Here is a 21,173-nt window from a genome sequence, read left to right as displayed (position 1 = left end):
GGGGGCAGGGCGGGGCGAGGGCGGGATGCAGCCGCTGGCCTAGTTGCAAGGACCCGGTCGCCGGTGCTCCGGGGCCAGGCTGGGGGGCTTAGGGACCGCACGCCTCTCTGTGACCTGCCGCGGGCCTGGGGCGGCGGAGGGAGGGTGTGCCTTTTATCTATTTTAAGTCTTGGTTGCAGCGTGTACTCTTCGGGAATTCGCCCCCGAGTGTCGTCTCCACCCCCCACCTCCTCATTCCCGGTCCCCAAGGTACTATGTGATGCAGAAACTGCAGAAACTTGGTGGCCAATGACCTTCCTCCGTCAAGGCCAGCGTGCCCTAGGCAAGTCGCTGCAGGGACTACTGAGCAGCTTTGGGCTAATACCGGAAAAAGTTGCTGGTGTCTTGAGCCCATCAGAGTAAGAGCTCAGACCCTTAGAATGAGTTGATGACCTAGAGAAGAAAAGTCTGTCTTTTGTTTTTTGACCATGGCTTCGTGTGGAGGACGGCTGTGGTCTATGATTTAGAGTGATCCAGAAGAAGCACGCCCTGTCCTTTGTGTGTGGGAACTTCGATCGATCGATGAAGGGAGCCTGCTCTTATCTTGGGAACCCTATAAACTTTGGGAGTTTTGTCTGTCAGAAGCAGAATAATTTTTCATGAACTATGATGCCCGTGGCACCCCAGCTTACTTTGCCCACTTGTCCCCTGCAGAGGAAGACAGGGACTTTCCTGGGTCTTGGTTGGCGGTGTAGGGTGTATGGGTCAGAAGTCCCATATCCTCTCATCCCTGGGGAGTGGGACATGGTGTCTGCTGGGAACCTTCTGGGCACACGGCCCAGGCCCCTTGGTTTATTTAGTTTCATGGAAAAGGGCATCTTCAGGATCCTTCCCACGGGGCTTTAGATTTTTCAGGGCTGTAGTTGATCTTTTCAAGGGGGTTCTCCTTCCCTGCAGTGGGTTCAGTACAGACTGTCTGGGAGTCGGCTGGGAGAGAGCATTGAGATAGGATCAATCAAGAACCTGACTCAGGGTCAGGCTCCTGGTTTCTTCGGAAGCTAGAGCTTTGATCCTGGGCGATGCTCTGTGAACCATCTTGGATATCACAATTGTTTGCCAGACCCAGCCTGCTCCACCCAGTCCCTAACTGACAGTGCCCCTAAGGAGCAGGTGCTCTCAGGGCGTGGTACCTTCTGAGTATCCGTCTCAAGAATGAGGAGCACTTGTCCCAGAAGTCCTTAGTCTGTTATCACAGTCATCACCTCCAGCCTGAGTTACTGGAGCTTTCTGGTCTGAAAGTTTCTTAGGTTGGTTCTCCAAGGTGTCTGATGAGTGCCTTCCCTCTGGCTTACTCTATCTAGACTCAGTGTGTGGTCAACTTGGGGTTATCAGAAAGCATGAAAGAAGCAAAGACCACTGGAGGAGGAGTTGGGGGGTTGGAGTTATGCTGCCTTTGTGGTCTCTCACTTGGGGATCCTTGGGTACTCCTGGCCTTCCTCCATAAGCTTCCTCCAGCGTTGATCTCAATGGTGTCTCTGAGTGCCTAATCCAGTCAGTCCACCCATCTCCAAGCCCAGGAAGCTCTCTTTAGTTGAATCCAACCCATCATGGCCTCCTAACTTCTCCTCACTAGCACATTGGGGAACAGTATTTCCTGTTCCTGTTGGGAGTGATCTTCCTTAAACATTACCAGCCTAAGTCAGCCATACATGCCTACTGACACAAAGTCTTGGCCTCTGTGGGAAAGTACTAACCCAGTTAAGAACAGATAGCTATAAATCTTATTTACAGGTAGCCTTGGTGGGAAAGTACTAGCCTAGATCAGAACAAATGACCAATAGATCTTATGGACAGGTAGCTTTGGTGGGGAAGTGCTAGCTTAAGATAAGAACAAATGACCAATAGATCTTACAGACAGGTACCTAACAGTTTGTTCTGCTCTGCTTCTTCTGCAAATCTTTCACCCTGTTCTGGAGAACACTTGCACTCCCCAGAAACAAAGAGACCCTACATCATCCCCCTCCCCATATCCTGCTTCTATGTGTATATAACCTGGTGTGGGAAACATTGAAGTTTGACAGCTTGATCAGACTTCTTAACTTGCTGTTCATTCCTTGCGTAACCTTGTCCCCCAGTTCTCTCTTCCAGGTCCTCTGATCCCAGTTCAATTCAGGACTGGGGCATGATCCCTGGACAACTGCTAGAGTCTAAGATAAGGCTCTTGCCCTGTTCCCCGTGTAACAATTGGGGTCACCTTGGGCTCTCCAGTTCCTGCTCCCGCTCCCCCTCCAGTCTGCCTAGTGCACTTCTGATAAAGGGTCAGGTTGTTGGTAGCTATAATGTCTGCCTATAACATGACTCTCCCTTTCCTCAGCCTCATCTCCTGCCCTCCCCACATCTCTGTGCCCAGCCCAGTCTGCCCTGGCCAGCCTCTCTTGGAATCCTGACCTAGGATTTATGAATGAGTACAAGACGGTGAGGGGCAGAGTGCTCTGGAAATGTCTGGTGGTTTTTGTTATTTTGTTTTTAGATTTATTTATGTGAGCACACAATCGCTCACACCAGAAGAGACCATCGGATCCCATTACAGATGGTCGTGAGCTACCATGTGGTTGCTGGGAATTTAACTTTGGACCTCTGGAAGAGCAGTCAGTTCTCTTAACCACTGTGCCATCTCTCCGGCCCCCATGTCTGGTGGTCTTTATTACCCTCCTAAAAATATTTCCAGCAAATCCAGGTACACCACTTGGTTGACTTCAGATCCTCTTATACTAGGTGGAGTCCATGTGACTAGCTAGTAAGTTGGGACCCACAGAGATGTCTTGCCTGTGGCTCCAAGCATTTAGCTGCCAATGCAAGACTCTCCTAGGGTCTTGTTCTTGATGGTGTGGCATCTGATAACAGGATTGAAACTGGTTTTGTGTCACTCCATGAGCAGTATACCTTGGTGCTCCACAATAAACATGAAATACAACTGAGAGATAGACCTTTGTTGTTTGAAGTCACTGAGACCAAGGCTGGCTTATTCTTACAGGATAGCTTGTCTCCAGGAAGCCTTTCTGGGTTAAGCTAAACCTTGGGTTACGGGTGTTTCTGGTCTCATCCTCATCTCCTGGATCCATTTTTCTGTAGCAACTTCCCACATGCTGGTGTTGTTACTTGGTGGTGGTCTTACATCGTCACCAGACCATGGGTCCTGTTTCAGGTTAGTGGCTTGTCTGAGAGCTGCTAGGTGAATGCCCTCTGTAAGTACTTGGCCCTGACTGGGAGTCACCAAGGGCAGAGGCTGAGGACAAGCACTGTGCCCCAAGCCTCTCTGAGCTGCAGTCCCAGCAGCAAGGCTTCAGACGCAGGATTAAGTAACTTGTAGAGGGCAGATGAGCAGCTCTTGGTCCTTGCAGGTGTCTGGACCCAGCAGCGCTAAGCTCCAGAGAACTATGGTAGGCAATTCCAGGAAGGGGGGTGGGTGGGATAGGATGGATCAGAGACCTCGAGACCTCTGCTGACTTAAGGGGTGATTCAGTGTAAGGGTGGGGGTGGGGTAGGGAGAAGATGAAGACCTCTAGTGTTCCCTGGGGCTTACACCCCTCAGGCACTAAGCAGCCCCATCCTGAGTAGGTCAGTTTCTCAGGACAGTGAAACACCCAAGGTCATATACTGTCTGAGGCAAGGGCATTCGTTTAGCTAACAGTTTTGGAATCTGAAGGTCCAACAGCATGGCCCCAGCTCCAGGGAGATGTCTTGGAGTGTCTCCATGTGCTAGATAGCACCATGAAAGGGGTACAAGACAGGGAGTCTGGCAGGAGACCTCCTCAGGGACACACACACACACACACACACACACACACACACACACACTACAATAGCTCCTTTAAGGACAGGGCCCTCAGTGACCCAGGGATCTCCTAGTAGGCCCCATGTCTTCAAATGCTATCACCTCTGTACTGCCACAGGGCCTTCAAACACGTGAACCACATTATCACTAGGATACACTCAATGCTAGCTACCCTATACCATATTCCACAAGTGTTTCACAGATGGGGAAACTGAGGCTTTAAGAGGTGGGATTGGAGGTATAGAGCTTATGGTATGATCAGAGTTAGAAAGTGGGATGTCACCTGAAAGCAGCCTTTTGGAGCATAGGTAGAGGACCCTGGGAGCTCCCTGGAGAGGACAGGCAGGATGTAGAGGTTAGAGAGAGAGAGGAGAGATATCAATGTAGGGAAGGGACCTGTGGGCAGCCTTGGAGAGGCAAGAGTGACAGTGGCTGGTGAGTGTGTGGGTGTGGAAGGGTGGAGAGGGTATACATAATAGAGCAAGCTCTGTAAGTGTCATGTGGGGTCAGTGACCCTTCTGGACACCCCTCTAATATCGATGATGAGCAGAGTGCCTGGCCCAGGAGTACCTGGGAGTGGGGCTTGAGGACTTGTTCTGAAGCTGGCTGGTAATCTCCACCTCTGAGTGGAGTCTACAAGTCCTTGGAGGCCCCAGAGCCCCATGTTCTCAGAGTGGGGCCAGGGAGGGGCTTCTCGGCAGCTGGCCCAGGGGCCATGGTGGAAAAACAAGCTGTGCAGAAAGAAAAAAAAAAAGCCAGAAGAAAGAAAAATGTGTGTTGTTATTTTTAAAAAGCCTATTTCCTATTGCAGATTTGTATCTGCTGATACTGAGAGGGCTGATGTTCACACACACACGCACATGCACAAGCACAGTGTACCTACACTAGTGATATCCCCCAGCCCAGTCCCCCCCCCCCCAAAGGCTGCAGGAGGGGAAGCCTGGACCTGGGCCCAAGTGTCATCCTGCCTTTTGTTCCTATGTGAAGTTTTTGTATTCTTGCCATGCCAGGCTTGGGGCCACTCAGTCCTTGCCTTACACAGCTCACAGCCCCATGCAGCTAGGCACCAGCAATGGTGGTCATAGCTTACAGTTGATGGGAAAGGAGATAGCTGTCGATTCCCAGTCAAGGCCCAGTCTCCTCAGTGGAGAAAGCCTTCAGGCTTTGAAGGATGGGCTAGATGGAGAGAGAGAGAGAGAGAGAGAGAGAGAGAGAGAGAGAGAGAGAGAGAGAGAGAGAGAATATCAGAGTGGGTCAGAGTGGGTCAGGCCTGGTGGGCTCCCTCGGAAAGACAATCTGTGGTTGTTGAGTGTATGGGTGCAAGAGGGTGGGACAGGAGCTTCAGCTCCCTGGAGTACTGCTCCCCAGTTAACTCTGTACTGGCTCTGTCGTTTTCAGCACCAGAACTGCCAAAATTACTGCCTTCTGGGACATTTTCCTGTTTAGAATTGCAGCCTGCACAACTCCCTGTCGTAGCTTCCTGCCTTCTCTCTTTAGAACATATCTTATGCCTTACTTACCTGTTTTGTTGACTTACCCCTCTCTGTTCTTAGAGAGTTCTAGAATATCTGGCACTTGGTTCACCCCTGTGAACAGTGTAGGGGTTAGTGATTGTGGCCTGGAAGCTGTGTGAAACTGTGAATGAATGGAGTGCTCGCTCCTTACAAAGTGCTTTCCCTGCTCAGTTCCCTTGTCTGTGTCCCTCCCCCCACCCCCAAAAAAAACCACTCGCCTATGGTTTGAGACACCAAGGCTCAGAAAGGGAGAGGGCTTCACTCTTGGTAAGCTGTGCAGCTGGGATTGAAGCTGGGTCACCTGATTCCTGCCTAACCCTGACCCCAGTTCCCAGCTAGGTTGGAATAGCTGTGCTGGCCAAGGAGGAGTTTGCACACCGGTGGGCTGCAGGGAGCCTCTGAGGGATTTTATGAGACACAGTGACCAGATCCTTGGTTTAGAGTGTCCAGGCTGCATAGAAGTGGTTGCAGAGACGATAGAAAAGAGGAGGAAGCCATCGGAAGGAGCAGGCCGGAGTGAACAGGTGAAGGCTCAGCTCAGGCGGGCAGAGAATCCTAGTGTTTATCATTTGGTTTGAGAGTATTTGGATCTGGGACCTTGCAATGAGAGGGAAGCTGGGTTGAAAGGGAAGAGGGTTGGTGGGGTTGGCATTGTGCCAGGAGGGGTCGGCTGCTGGAAGGAATGTGGTTTTGAGTACCGTGGTCCTTGACAACAGTTGCTTTTTTTCACATTCATTTATGGAAGGGGGGCCCTGGGCTCAGAGAGGTCACTTGACCAGCTGAAGAGTGGTGCTGCAGCTTGACATAGCTTCGACTCTTCCCAGTCACCCTGTGAAAGCTACATCATCACTAAGGAAGGCTACTTTATGTCTTAGCTAATAATTCCCAGCAGGTTTCTTTGGTGATTTAAAACGGATTTGATTGGTAGGGTCTTGGCACAGCTGTCTTCAGGACCCTTTACCCTGGGAACCTCAGAGTCAGAACATGGAGTCACATTTGGCTAGACCAGGAGTCTTAGATGAAGTGATGATGGGGGAGGGGAGCAGACATGGGCAGCTGGCACCCTGCCTCCTGGCAGCAGCCTCAGAGTAGAGTAGCTGTGGAGGGCTAGATTCTATCTTTTCGATAAGACACACCTGAACCTCTGGAGCTTTCTGTGGCCTGTGGAATTTTCTCTTCCCTCTGCCACAGAAGGAAACCCAGCATTCTCCTCCTGGTTCTGCCTACTCCCAAAACCTCTATCCAAAGTCCCAAGGCAGGCAGGCCACCTCACAGGATACCCCATCGTGCCATTGAGAAAACTAAGTGTCTTAGTCAGGGATTCTATTCTTGCACAAGCATCATGACCAAGGAGCAAATTGGGGAGGAAAGGGTTTATTCAGCTTGTATTTCCACATTGCTGTTCATCACCAAAGGAAGTCAGGACTGGAACTCAAGCAGATCAGGAAGCAGGAGCTGATGCAGAGGCCATGGAGAGATGTTACTTTCTGGCTTGCTTCCCCTGACTTGCTCAGCTTGCTTTCTTATAGAACCCAATACTACCAGCCCAGGGATGGCACCTCCCACAATGGGCTGAGCCCTCCCCGCCTCCCTTGATCACTAATTGAGAAAATGCCTTACAGCTGGATCTCATGGAGGCATTTCCTCAAGGGAGGCTCCTTTCTCTGTGATAACTCCAGCTTGTGTCAAGTTGACACACAGTACACTGAGGCTCAGAGATCAGAAGTGACTTTATGGGAATCATTTGCTTTAGAGAGGCCAGACTCCAAACCCAGCCTTCCTCTGTGCCCGAGGACCTCACTCCTGGGTGTACTTGCAGCAACCAGTGTCCACACTCAGGGAAGGGTTGTTAGTGAACACAAGAGAGCAGGCTACAGGGGTATATAGTGTGATTTAACCCTGAGCTGAACTGGTGTGGACATATCTGAGAAGGTAGATGTGGAGCCACCCCGTCCCCCCAATCCCAGAGCTCCCAGACTGTTATCTCCCACTTTCTAGAACTTTCCTGGAGGGAAAGGATGAGGGCCAAGAAAAGGTGCCAATGCCAGCTTCCCTGGGTGATGGAGTGCCTGGCTTGGGATACAAAAGAGGCCGAGTAGACCCTCAGTTCCTGCAAGGAGGAAGGAAGCCTGTTACGAGAGAGCTTGTCATGTGGCAGTGCATGGGGACCCAGATGTAGTGGACCCAACATTGTCATGGCCTGAGGTAGGGTGTGATCTGGAGGGTGGGGAGCTGTTGATGGGACCTGGGTCAGACTTCACAGCCCCAGCAGAGTCAGGGTAACTTGTCTTGTATATGGCTCTGTGTATCTGTGTGCCTGTAAAGCCCCTGTGCAGACTAGCAGGGTTCCAGGAGGCAAGTCAAGAGTAGCCAGGGAGTTTTGTGTTTGCCAAGGATTCAGTGTCCCAGCCAGGAAGTGTGGTGAAGAGTGAGAAGCCCCTTACCTCAGGAAGGGGAAGAGAAGGCTTACCAAAGAGACTTGTGGCTTAGTGGATGATGGAACAGGACTTATCCCTCCTGGAAATATTGAGCTTCCTGTGGGTTTCTTCAAAGACCCAGAGCCAGCCATGCCTGAAGGAGGCACGTGTGTGTGCACAGCTCCGCTAGCCTCAGCTGCCCCACTGTGCTGATGTTATTGGATCTGTAAAGGTGAAACGGAAGTCCAAAGAAGTGAAGTGACTTACCCAGAGTCACACAGATAGGAAAGGCTGAGCCAAGATCACCCATGCTGGGTTACCGCAGGTGGTGGTGGGGCTGAGGGATCTTTGCACTAGTGACTGGTAACCCCATTTCACCCCTGAGCTGCAGGGTAGTGCAGCGGAAACACAGAACATGAAGAACTATAGCCCAGGCCAGTCTCGGGCATGCAGGGCTCTTGGCACAAGTGCAGCTGTCTTGTGGGGTGGTTGGACCTATCTACCCAACACTTTGTCATCACATATGTGAACAGTATTCCTTTGGGGTCTGGGAATGCAAGCACACTGCTGGATGGCTCTCCTTGGCTGACAGCAGCCTGGCCCATGCTGCGCAGGGAATGCTGGGTAGACCTCTGCCCTAGGTGAGCAGCTTCGAGTTACTGTTCTGCTACAGATCCGGCAAGAGAGTGTCACAAGTCTGTAGGGAGAGTAGTATAGACTTGGAGAACAAACTCGAGAAACTCTTACTGCACCACAAGGTCCCCATGCCATTTTCACTGTGGTTTGCAAATGTAGCCAAGGGCCACTGTTTGGAAGCTGAAACAAGCCCAACAGACTGGAAGGACTTAAGCTGAGCTACTGAGGAGATCTTGGTCGTTCCTTAGTAGGGGTCGTTCCTTAGTAGGGGTGAGATGCAGCTAGCTTTCAGTTTGAGAACTTCTGTCCCTGTAGCAGGAGGCTTGGAACGGTCATGGTTATTTAGAGGAGGGACAAGACCACCCTAGGGTGCAATCCTTTTTTACTTGTCAGGGAGGCTGTCCTTGGGCTCAGTGGGGTGAGTTGCCGGGGAGAAGCTGTCTGCCCTTTCTATGAGGCAGTCCTGGCTGGTGAGCCAGTAGGCTCTAGAGTGAGGCCACAGCCTTCCTAGGCTGTCCTGGTCATGGGCTTGTGGTTGCTGGCTGTGGGTAAAGCTTCATCCGCCCGCCCCCACCCACCCACCTCTAACACTAGAGTTGTAGGGGCGTGACCTGGAGAGCAGCCAGTGGAGTGTCCAGGTTCTTTGGGGCCTGGTGGGGCCTGTGCAAGGAGGGAAGCTGGGGCTTGTTGTAGAGGCTGGGGTTACCAGGGTTTGTGGCCTACCATCTGGAGAGCTGGGGTCAGAAGGGACAGTGGCCTGCAGTTGTTTCCCATGTTGATTTCCTAATGGCCACACCTGGAAGCTGGGCCCAGCCTGCATCATTCCAAGGGAGTACAGCATAGTGTGAAGAGGTTACTCCCTCAGCTCTCTCCCAGGCTCTTTTCTGAGCTTGAGGGACCCACCTTGTCCTTGGTTTCTGGGAAGAACCCAAGGTGTGCCTGGGCCTGCATGCGGCCACAAGCCCAAGGAGGGGGGCTGCCCAGGAGTGAGCTGTGGGAGCACCCCTCCCACTAGCACCAGCCTCTCCCTTCTCCTTGGGGCCCTGTTAAGGGTGCCCCTGGCTCACTCTCTCTGTTAGGCTCCCAGACCAGCTGGGTCCTGCAGCAGCCGCAGGCTGGGCAGCTGCTGTTCAGGGGAGTCTGTACTCCTGCAGAATGGGGTGGGGCAGGGCAGGCCTTCTTCACTTGACCCAACTTGGGCTTCAGGCCAATCAGCCTGGAGTCACCCAGGTGCCTTGATTTTGACATGGCTCTGGTCACACTAGAAGAGTAGCAGCACTCTGGGGGGAGCAGATCCTAGGTCAGTGGTCTCAGGTTTCCCCCTGCTGCCTGTCCTCCCCGAAGCTGGCAGCTTCCCTGGTTAATGTCATGCAGGACTACTTCATGTCCCTGTTTCTCAAAGAACACCTGAAGCCTGCTTGGCAGGGTCCCCCAATGTAATCCTCTAAGGTTGCATCCTGGAGTCAGGGCTCAGTCAGGTGCTTGGTTTGTCTCGGGCACCATTTTGTATCCCCCAGTAACAACTCCCTGCTCCCTAGTTCTCTGCCTGTGCTTTGATTGTTTATTTTGAGAAAGGGTCCAACTATGTAATCCTGGTTGGTCTGAAACTCTCTATGTAGATCAGGGTGACTTCAACTTCACAGAGATCTGTCTACGTCTGTCTCCTAAGTGCTAGAAGGAAAGGCACGTGCCACCACACAGCAAGCCTCAGTGTCTTGGAGCCCAGACACTGCCCATTTCTTTTCTTGGTGCCTTGGGTCTCCCTAGAGTGTGGTTGTGACCGCTTGTGTTAGAGGAGCCGCTGTTTTTCACAAAGTGGTGAGCTGGCATTAACTTTTTCATAGCCAGCTTGGGAGATGCGCCCAGTTGGCAGATGGACCAGCTGGGGCTCCCAAGAAGAGTTCAGTGAAGATGGTAGGGTCTTGTGTGGATACTTGAGGGCAGAGCTGAGGCCCAGGTCTATCCTTCCTGGCTCTTCTGTCCACACTGGAGTTGGCTTAAGGTGGAGATGTCATCAGCATTTGACTGTTACATGGTCCTGACCTGGGGTTTAGCTGGGGCTGTGGCAGGTTCAGCCTGTTTGAGGTTAGGGTTCACTGGACAGTTAGGACCCTTGCCTGGGTACAGTGTCACCATCCGGTACTTAGCCCCATGAACACTTGGTATGTTTGCCTACTTTCTCCTCTATCCTTTTGGAACTTCACCTCTGAATCATTCCTCTCAGATGCACTCTCTATCCTGAAGCACACCCCGGAATCTGGACAGGAAGGAGCTAGGCAGCTTCTGGGAGGGAGGGTGCAGTCACAGCAGAAGCTGAGTGGTGTGGGAAGAGAGGGCCTCTCTCAGTAGCCAGGCCATTTCTTAAGTCACAGTGGGACTCACATTGGCCAGCCTCCCCTTCCCCAGGGTCTAACCATGTACAGCACTTCTTTAGGATGACTCCACGTGTGGATAGGTAGGCCATAGGTTCCTGCTTCCCTAACCAGGCTCAGCCGGGACACCCAATCCACCTGGCCGTGGGATATTAGAATTTTTTCAGATGCTCCCACCCCTGTTATAGGTGATTGTATTGCTGAGGGGTAAGGGGTATCACTGTTTCCCAAGGCAGATCTTTGTGTCTTTTAAATTTTGTTGTGCTGGGTTTTAATCCTATAAAGATCGCACAGCTATACATTTGCTGTAAAGGTGGAATGTTGACAAATAAGGCTTTCCTTAGCAGGCTCCACATCCCTGTCTCTTCCGCAAGGCTAGCATCACAGTTGCTGTAGCCCTGCAGAGTTCTTTCTGTATACAGTCTCACAGTATGTAGCACATAGGCAGCAAGAATTGCCTGTAGTATTGATTATTGGCTATGTTAACTTTCAACATTCAACCTAGGAAAGTCTGGCTTTGTGTGTGCTCGCACGCTTGCTGCCAGACTCTGTCTCTCTCACCTAAGCTAAAGCTCACTGATTTGGCTGGGCTGACTGGCCAGCAAGCCCCAGCACACTTTCTGCCTCCCCAGATTTCAAGAACACACTGGTGCACCTGGCTTTTTTTACACCTAGGGTTTGAACTCTGGTCCTTATGGACTGCAAGTATGTTCCTGACTGGGTTGTCTTCCTGTTCTCCCCCACCAGCCCCTCTTTGCTATGTAGCCCAGGCTGGCTTCCAGCTTGTTGGTCCTCCTGCCTCGGTGTTCTGAATACTGAGATCACAGGCTTGAGCCATCATCAAAGCCAGTCTGGTTATGTCTTCACATGGAGACCTGCCATCTTTTTAAAGACACTAATACATAGAGCACTTGGACGTCGTTGTTAGTTAGCCATCCCCCTACTGATGACATTTAGGTTAGCTATGATTTTAATCCAGAGCTTCCCTGGGCCTCTCTGGAGTTGCTCTTGCTGGGTTATGGAAACCTGCTGTGCTTTAAAAATATATTATCTGGTATTTAAAATGTGTTCATTGAGAGTTTGCGAACTGACCTCCCATGGACGCCAGTTATCCCAGGCTCTCATCTTTTGAACTGGATGGAAAATCTGCTTCACTGGCCCCCAGAGTCCCCTCTCCTTCACAGTTTAATCAGAATGCCCGGGTTGAAATCCTGACTCAGCTCCTCCAGAGCCACCATTTCTAGAACTGTGGCACCTCTGTGGCTTGGCCATATCCACTGCGAACCAGAAATAACAGCATTCATTCATGTCATTGAGCAGCCTTGGGTGCCAAAGGCTGGCCAGGCAACGGGTAGGTGCCCAGCAGTGTCCTTGTCATGGGGTTCTGCCTCTGCCTTAGTTCACCATCACCTCACTGGGCACGGAGCCCACGTCCCTGGTGAGCAGCTGGGGTTGACTCTCGCCTTTGCGACGCCTCCATTCCCCAGTCAGTGGGTGTCCCAGAGGACGCTGCTGCCTGGGAATGCAGCCTGTGATCAGATTTCTACCCTGCTTGGCCCTGAAGGTTCTGGACTGAGGCCTGCAGAGAGGGAAAGTGGCTGTCCTGGTCATTTGTTCTGAGGAGGTGGCCAGGAGCAGAGTACCCAAATGTAACCCCACACCGTGGACACATTTACTGGTTTTCAATGGGGCCGTTGTGACCGTGGATTTGATCTCTGTTGGCCTGTGGGGTGGGCAAGAGAAGAAAGCAGCTTGGGGCCAGACTGTCCCCTGGGAGCTGGGTGTCTCAGCACCAGGTTGGCCCAGGGAAGCGTTTGCCTCAACCTCTGGAGTACATTATTCTCCTGGTTCCATGTTGAGAGAATGGCTCCTGACTCTTGCCTACAGCCCTTGCAAGCAGCAGAGTGTGCCGTGCCTGACCAGCTTGCCTTGTGAAACAGGTGCCCTGGCTGTGGCCGTTGCCCAGGAGGAGAAACAAAGGTTACAGATTCCTAAATGACATTCTCAAAGCCACCCACATGGTTGACCACTGGCAGGGCTGGGGGTGGTAGCCAGACCATCTGGCTGTCTATCCACTCCTTTCTTACAAGGCCACCCAATGTGATCATTTTGGCAGAGGGTGGCCAGCCGGGCAGCCTGCTTAGCCTTGCCTCTCTGGGCAGTGGCGTGTGGTCAGCGAGTGCAGACAGCTGGGATTACATTTTAAAAGCAGAGGAGTGTGTGGCTGGCCCCAGCCCAGCCCTTCCCAGCACTGAGCCACGCACCCTCCTGGTAGTTGAAATGGCCAGCTGAAGAGCCGCTGTTCCAAGGTCCTCTGCCCTGTTAGAGGGAGGACACTGGGGACTCCCAGGGAAGCACAGAACAGCCATCACTGGGCCAGTTTTCAACTGGGAAAAAGTAAGTCTCTGAAAGATTAATGGGCTAGAGGGTGCTGGTGGGTGGCAGGGCATTAGCCTGCCCCCTCTGTTCTAGGTGCTGGCTCCTTCTGGTCTGCTGTCACCTCATTCTGAAGGTATTGACCTGGCCATGCTCAGAGTGAAGGTCGTGAGTATAGTGTCACAGGGATTTGTACAGGGGTCTGGTCTCACACCTCGCTTGTGTACTGTGCGCTTACCTGGGCTAGGTGATGTTCAGTACCTTGTGATGAGTCAAATACCCCCTTAGAATAACCCATGTCGGTTGCTGGTGTTAGTTCCCATGTGTAGCTGGGGAAGCTGAGACATGGGAGACAGCCTCACCATATAGTCTAGATTGGCACCAAATTCATAGGGCTCCTCTTGCCTCAGCCTCCCAAGTGCTGGAGTTGCAGGTGCACTTGGAGCCCCATCCCTTCTTACTTCTAGCACAGGCTGTGTGAGCAAGGGATCCATCAGACTGTGGAATAAGGGCTTTTCTGCAAGGCACTGGTGACTGGGGGTCTTGCAGGAGCTACTTGGACTCTTTGCACACCAGTTTTGATGGAAGCGGCCCATGCAGTGCTTTTTGAAAGCACTGTACCCAGGGCCCTGGCCATAGCAGCTGTGCTCACTCTGGGAGACCTGCAGCAGAGCTGATCTGAACTACATCCTAGGGAGTAGGTGGTGCTTCTCCCAGCTGGCCACGCAGCAGCTCAGCTGCCAGCTACTGGAGTGGAAGTACATTCTGTCTGCAAGCGTGGCTGTGGCTGTTACTGATGCTGGCTTTGGCTTCCTCTGGAGCCAGAGGGACTGAGGGGCAGACAGTGTGCTCACCTTCATACAGGACACTTGTGCTGCCATTGAACTCTTTCAGTCTACAATGCTCCCCCCAAGCCTCCCCTGAGCCTATTTTTAACAAGGCTCAGGAAGGTGAGGTAACTTACCTGACTCGCTTGCCTTCTGATGAACCCCTCCTCTAGTGGCTTTATGGATCCCACAAATAGAAACAGCTACCTAGATGAGAACTAGACCCAGGGTCTCTATTGGTCCTGGTCAGTCCTATGAGTGACATAGCCACACAGACCCCTGTATGCAGGGAGTCCTTCACTCCCTCACCCAGATTTACTTTCTGCACAAACAGCCCAATAACAGGATATTTGCAATGGTATTTACACTTGCCTTGTGGCCTTCTATAAGCCCCACTCCCTGCGTTAGTAAGGGACCCTCCATCTTGCCAGTGGATAGAATATGGAGGGCTTGGTATCCAGAGCCCAAGACTGAAGAATACATAGTAGGCATGGGGGGCTACCAGTGTCCCCTTGTAATACCCACCTGAGTGCTGGAGATCAGGCAGAAGTGCCAAGCATGGGAAAGCATACCACTTCATGGAAAGCAGGGATCTGGGTTCAGATCCTGCTTGGTTGCCCAAGTATCCTCTCTGAGCTGAATCTCCCTCACCTGTGAACCGAGGACAGTGGGATGGGCAGCTAGCAGGAACCCAGGCGTGTCTGTTTGCTGGAGGTCTGTTTGCCAGGGAGGGGACAAGGAGGGACTTAGGAAAGCTCTAGAGTTTGTGCCAGCAGCCCAGGAAGCTGAGGCCAGAAATAGAAGAACCCGGGGAGACAGGGGCTCCAGATGGCCAGGCTGCCCTCTGCCAACCCCAGAGGCCAACCCAAGCCTGTGTACAGTCCTCCCTCCAGGGACTGGTCACAGCATAAATTACTCCTTGACAGGGAGGACTAATTTTACCTTCTTGGTTTTCATGATTTATTTCCCAATGGGAACCTGTGAGAGAGATGGAAAGGGGCTCTGCTGGCTGGGTGCTGGGTGCCAGCTGCAGTGGCATGCCGTGCCTGTGTGGGGTGCCCCTGGGCTGTCATGGTTTGGTGCAAATGGGCCACAGTGGATCCCGGGGCTGGAATCCATCCGTTTTTAACATAGCTTATTTTTGGCTTCTGTGGTGGAGTAAGGAGATTGACAGTAAGGTGTTTGTTACTTGCTGGTACAGTGCTGGGAGTTTGCGTGAGGCTGCCCCCTCCCCCATTGTGGTCACAGAAAGCCAGAGAAAGCAGGTGCTAAATGCAGTGAAGACTCATTGTACAGACAGGTAAAATGAGGCTCTGCCTAAGTGGAAGAGGTCCCAGGCTCAAAGCCTGACTTGTGACCTGGCTGCCTGTGCTCAGATTTCCCGCCCCCTGTACCTCTGGGAACACACGATGTCATCCACTTCAGCTCAGAGTCTGCGGGGTTCAGTGTAGGGGAGCAGTCCAGAGGAAGTTGAGCTGGCAGGCTGGATGCTTCCCAAGTCATCATCTGGGACTTGTCCTCAGTCTGTCACACAGATCACCAGCTCAGAAGCCCGGCACAGGAAACACAGGAGGCTGACTGGCTGCCTTAGGAGCTGGGGAACCAGGCCGGCTCACGTGAGCAGGGCTCCCACTTGCCTCCAGCATACCACCACCATGTGGAGCCACCTGCGCAGTGGGACCAGCATCCCTGGCTGTAGAGAGCAGACTGCCCAGGCTTTCCTGCAGAATCTTCTGTTTCTTTCAAGCTGGCAGAAAGAAAAGCTGAGATAGCAACAGCTGCCAGTTTGCCACCTACACTTCCTTCCTGTTGCCTCAGGGTGGAGCAGGTTCTATGGTGATTATCTTGCGGGATCCTCTCAGGAAGGCCTGTCCTCCTGTGCAGGATCCCTTCCTCTCTCAGTTGTAGTTCATCACCTGTCCTCCAGGCGTGCCACCTGGAGGCGTGTTACCAGGAAGGTAGGCTTTGTGCAGGTTAGACACCATACAGCCGCTGTGCAGCTTTGTTCAAGCCACTTAACCGCTCTCTGAACTTCCGTCTGAAAAGCAAAGGAAAACTGTTTGCAGGGTTGTGGACTTTATAGAATTACAACCTGCCAGAAACTCAGCTGTCATGCCAAAATGGAATGCATGTGGCTCAGCTCAAGGTCCCAGAGGACCCTGAGAGCTTCAGGCAGCGTTGGCTCCAGGGGCTCACACAGTGTCTCCAGGACTCTGTCCAGCCTTCTCTGCTTTCTTCTTGTACTGACTCCATTCACAGGCAGCCACTGGGGTGGGGTTGTGGGTGGGGGTGAGGCACAAGCCTGGCAGAAGGCACAGCAGTTGTGCATCCTTTTCTCTTCGTAGTGGATTCCTGTGATGCTCCATCTCTTCATCCACTGGCTGGGTCTCCTACCTGCCCACCTTAGGGGATGGGAAGGAAGGAAAATGCACTGCCCCCTGAGTATTGTTGATACAGTGTGCTGATCCAGGCTCTGATTGGTTGGTCTTCACAATCACACACCTAACTGTCCCCAAGACACCAGGCAGTTGGTGCCAGAAAAACAAAGGGACAGGGTAAAGCATACCCACAGGCATAGCTACTGACCCATGAGGATGGGACCTTGTTCTCTGGGTTTCCAGCATGTAGAACAGTGCTGGTGTTCAGTACTGGTATTGTAGGAGGACAGGTCACGAGGAAGGGAATGGGTGCCCTCCACTGGGTTTAGAAGACACCCCACCTCGCCAGGGCATTGACACATTAGAGTCCCCCCGCCCTCCACCTCCTTCTTGGAGACCTGTGAGGAAGTTCACCTTCCTGACAGCGTTACTGCTCTGCATAGCCTCTTCCTCTTGAACTTGTCAGCACCACCAGAGCAGTCCCACAACCCCAGTCTGTCCCATAGGTGTGACAAGGAGTCATTACAAGTGTTAGTGCCCATGTCACTGTACATATGCAGTCATATTAGCTGATGTTACCCCTCTTGGTCTCCTTCATCTGTAAGCTGAGGTTCACACTGCTGTCATTTCAAAGCAGAGCTCCTGTCCTGTCACCGTAGGAAGGGCACAGTGAGGGCACAGTGAGGAGTGAGATCATGTATACAGTAGGTGCTGGCCAAAGGCAGGGCCTGCCTGCCTCCTCCAAGCCAGGATCTCTGCCAGAGCATGGGTCTGTATGTGAGCCTTTCCACCTTAGTGGAAAAAAAAAATGCTTACTCTGGTCTTTATACATGACTGCCTCAGGCACACACGCACAACACACACACACACACACACACACACACACACACACACACACACACGAGTCATAGAAGAATGGCTCATAATGTCAGTACTAAAGTACAGAGGATCAGGACAACTTTATTGCCAGCAGCTCAGTGCACAGTTGGAGCCCCTGCATGGCAGACGACCGCATAGGTAGGACAGATAGATCACTGTGCCCTCAAATTACATGGGAGGATGTGATGGGCATACAGTGGATCGCTGTGTAGGAGAAGAACCCAGGGCTGAGGGCTCAGCACCTTTCATAGCAAACAGAGAAGCCAGCATTCATCTTCAGGAAGCCATCAGGTACATGCTCAAAGTCCCTTGACCTACTTTATTACTATGTGACGAGTGGCAGGAATGATTTGGGGGCCAGAGGACAGGAAGCCCTTACAGCCAGAGATGCTCAGTAGAGATGTTACAAGGATGCTCAGAACTCAGGTGGGCAGTCCTCCCCCATAGTGAGCACACACCTGGACAATCCCCTAAGCAAGGCATGTTAGGCAGACTCTGGCTCAGGAAGTCAGGGGTGGAGCCAACCTCTCGCCTCACTTCATCAACTGCCCACTAAGTACCAGAGCCATTCTGTGTGTACTACCAATGGTATCATATATTTGAAAATAGATTTGTTTATTTGTGTGTGTGTGTGTATGTGTGCATGTGTGTGGGTGCACATGTGCCATGTATGTGTGTAGGTCTGAAGATAACTTGAGTCAGTCCACTCCTTCCACCATGTGAGGCCTGGGGATTGAGCTCAGGCTTGGCAAGAAGGACCTGAAGGGCTTTTACTCATTGGGCTCCAGATACATTTCACACAACAACCTTACCAAGAAAATGCTGCCTGTATCCATGGGCCCAGAGAGGTTCAGGCGCTCCCCCAGTCGCACTACAATGAGTTGAAGCATCATTGCGTGCACCTCTCATCAGCCATTCTGTTTCAGACCCCGATGTCACCACAGAGGAGGCCATGCATCCCAAAACCTGTTGTGTGTCCACTTTGCACCAGGCCCTGTTCTGGCTGCAGGGGACACAGCAAGGGAAAGAATAGATAAGCATCTTCACTTCCTGGAGTCTACATTCTAGCTGGAGAGAGACCGAGCCAATCTTATAAATAAATACTGTGCACGTTGGATGATGACATGGTCAGCAGAAAGTGCAGCAGGCAGGAGAGAAAGAGCAAGGGGTGCTACTTAATGTAGGATGCCCAGAGATTTGACATCAGTCAAAGCCTGGAGGGCAAGCCATGTGCATCTGCTGGAAAGAGCACTCCTTACAGAGGAAATAGCTACTGCAGTCATGTGGGAGGCAGGCAGGCTCCCGGGGCTACGCTAGAGGTAGTGGGAGAGAGAACCATGAGCGATGAGGTCATAGGAATTGGGGACAGTGTCCTGTATGTATCTGCTATGCATGAAATGGTCACTATTCAGGGCTTGAAGCAAGGAGCCCCTGTGACAGGATAGCCTTGACTGTGGATGGCCAGTGGGGAGCCGCTCTGGAGAGGCTGCTATGTGCTGGTAGCTGAGATCAGGAGAGTCACTGGGGAGGAGTAGCTTTCTTCTTTAGTACAGCTGCCTGATGTGTCGATGTGTTACGGAGCTCACAAACCCTAGGGAGGCTCGGAGAAAAGGAGAAAAATGGTGGGATTGAAGGCTACACATAACTTCTACCTGTTTTCATGGTGTGAGATCAGATCACACTATGTAGCAGGGGCTGCCCTTGAATTCAAGATCTGGATTATAGGTGCAAGGTATCACATCCAGGTTCTGTGAAATTTGAAGAGGTCCCAGTACTAGGTCTGTCTCCATAGAACACCAAGTGCTAACTTCTGACCCAGAGAGCAAGCATCTGAGATGGTTTCCAAGGCCCAGGGGGAGAGCTGGAGCCACCAGGAACAAGCCTATCTGGAAGGGGCCCCATACCTGCAGTGGAGCAGGGCAAAGCAAGGGTGGGTGACAGCACAGACCCTGTCTGCAGAGGCTTGAGAGAATAAAGTAAGGTTCCAGGCAATGAAGAGGTGGGCTGGCTTTCCCACCTGCTGACCAGCACTCCAGCCTTGCCCATTGAATCCCCACCCCGCTCCAGTGTGTCCAGTACCAACCAATTCTCAGATCCTCCAGCCTCAACTGTCCACACTGGCTTCCCAGGCTCAGCACAGACCTCAGAGGACTATGGCTCAGTTCTACATGACGCCCGCTTCGGACCATTCTTTCAGATCCTAAATGTCTATGCCTCTGACCTCTGTAGATCCGAGGTTCTGAGACTTCTTCAGTCTCCATCAGCCATTGGGTTGACTTATAGAATGAAGGAACCAGTGTTTCTCACCATTCCTGGCTTACAGAAAAGGCCCAACCCAGACACAGCCAGGTGGAAAAGCTGTGTAGGGAATGGTAGGGGGAGGGGGCAGGGAGCTACTGAGCCCTCTCTGAGTACACCCCCAACTCATGAACCTCAGTGCGTGCGTGCGTGCGTGCGTGTGTGTGTGTGTGTGTGTGTGTGTGTGTGTGTGTGTGTTTCGTACATGTAGTACGCATGCACCTGCACACTGGAAAGCACACGTGAAGACTGGAGGTTGACTTCTTCCTCTATGACTGTCCACCTTCTTTTTTGAGACAGGGTTTCTTACTGAACCTGGAGCTTACTGTTTCAGCAGACTGGGTAGCCTGCAAGTCCCTAACACCCCTCTGTCCCCTCCCCCACATGACCCCATACTCGGATTTTATGCGAGTGCTGGGAACTGAGCTCAGTTTCTCATGCTAGCACAGCAGTTTACTCACTGAGCATTCCCCCAATCCCACATTTTTTTTTAAATCTTATTTTATTTTAATTTTCTGGTTCTGGTCATTGGATCCAGTGCCCTGTGCATACCAGGCAAGGTTTCTGCCACAGAATCATACCCCAGCCCTGTTGGAAGTAGGGCTTACTCTCCAGCCCCTATTCCCCAGTTCCAGAGCTCAGTGGGTGAAGCTGAGAGCTCTAGCATTCTAATGAGGCTGGCCCCACCCTGAAGCTCTCTGGAGTCCCCAGAAGTAAACTCAGGTGCTGGCCAGAGGGCTTCTTATGAATAACAAGAGACATTCCCTTTAGAAAGTGTGCCAGAAACCAAGGACAAGGTCAAATATGTTTCTTATTGTACGCATGTCCCTCTCTGTTGGCTGGCTTCATGGTGTGCCCTGCAAAGCCATCCGCAGGGCTTGGCTGCCTTGGCTGTGGGCTTTCTCACTGAAGTCACAAAATAAACACCTTTCACTCACTTTGCCCCAAAGTGGGTCAGCTGTGTGCTGCAGAGGAGAGAACTCATGTGTGGTGACATTCCTTAAAGGCCAGGCTCTCGCTGGTTGTGATGGTGCATGCCTTTAACCCCCGCACTTGGGAGGCAGAGGCTGGCAGAGCTCTGTGAGTTCGAGACCAGCCTGTTTTATAGAAGGAGTTTTAGGACAGCCAAGGCTACACAGAGAAACCCTGTCTCAAAAAACCAAACCAAACCAGAAAGCTGGCTGGAAAGATGACTAAGAGCACTGGCTCTTCCAGAGGACCCGAGTTCAATTCCCAGCACCCTTATGGTGGCTCACAACTCCAGCTCCAGGGGATCCAACACCCTCACACACAAATGCAGGCAAAATGCCAATTCACATAAAATAAAAATAAGCAAAAGAAACAAAACAAAACAAAAAAGGCCAGGCTGTGTGTCCAGTTGCTGGGAGACCATGAGATACACCACTGATTGACCTGGGTGGCTCCTACTTCTGGGGCTGAGAGTGGGGCCAACTGCTGCTGAAGGAGCTGTGACACCCGAGTATGTCAAACACAGTGGGGAGCAAGCCCACAAAAAAACTGGTGCCACTCTGAAGCACATTCTCTAGGGCTGTGGGTGTCAGAGGCAATGAGCATCTGTCACCTATAGCCTCTCCAAGTCCTACCAACAGAGAAGAACTTGTACTTTTCAGAAGTGCTGCAGGAGGGACCACCTTGGGAGGA

The 21,173-nt window shown here is 52.0% G+C and overlaps 1 protein-coding gene across 3 annotated transcripts in view; it reads left to right on the top strand.

The window, feature by feature from the left end:
- Prdm11 (PR/SET domain 11) overlaps nucleotides 1-21,173 on the top strand; it is a 79,271-nt gene that overhangs the window by 915 nt on the left and 57,183 nt on the right. The window lies entirely within an intron of this gene.

Source organism: Arvicanthis niloticus, chromosome 2 (assembly GCF_011762505.2).
Source record: "Arvicanthis niloticus isolate mArvNil1 chromosome 2, mArvNil1.pat.X, whole genome shotgun sequence".
NCBI lineage: Eukaryota > Metazoa > Chordata > Mammalia > Rodentia > Muridae > Arvicanthis > Arvicanthis niloticus.
Note: the sequence above shows the minus strand (reverse complement) of the source record. Positions and strands in the feature narration are given on the sequence as shown.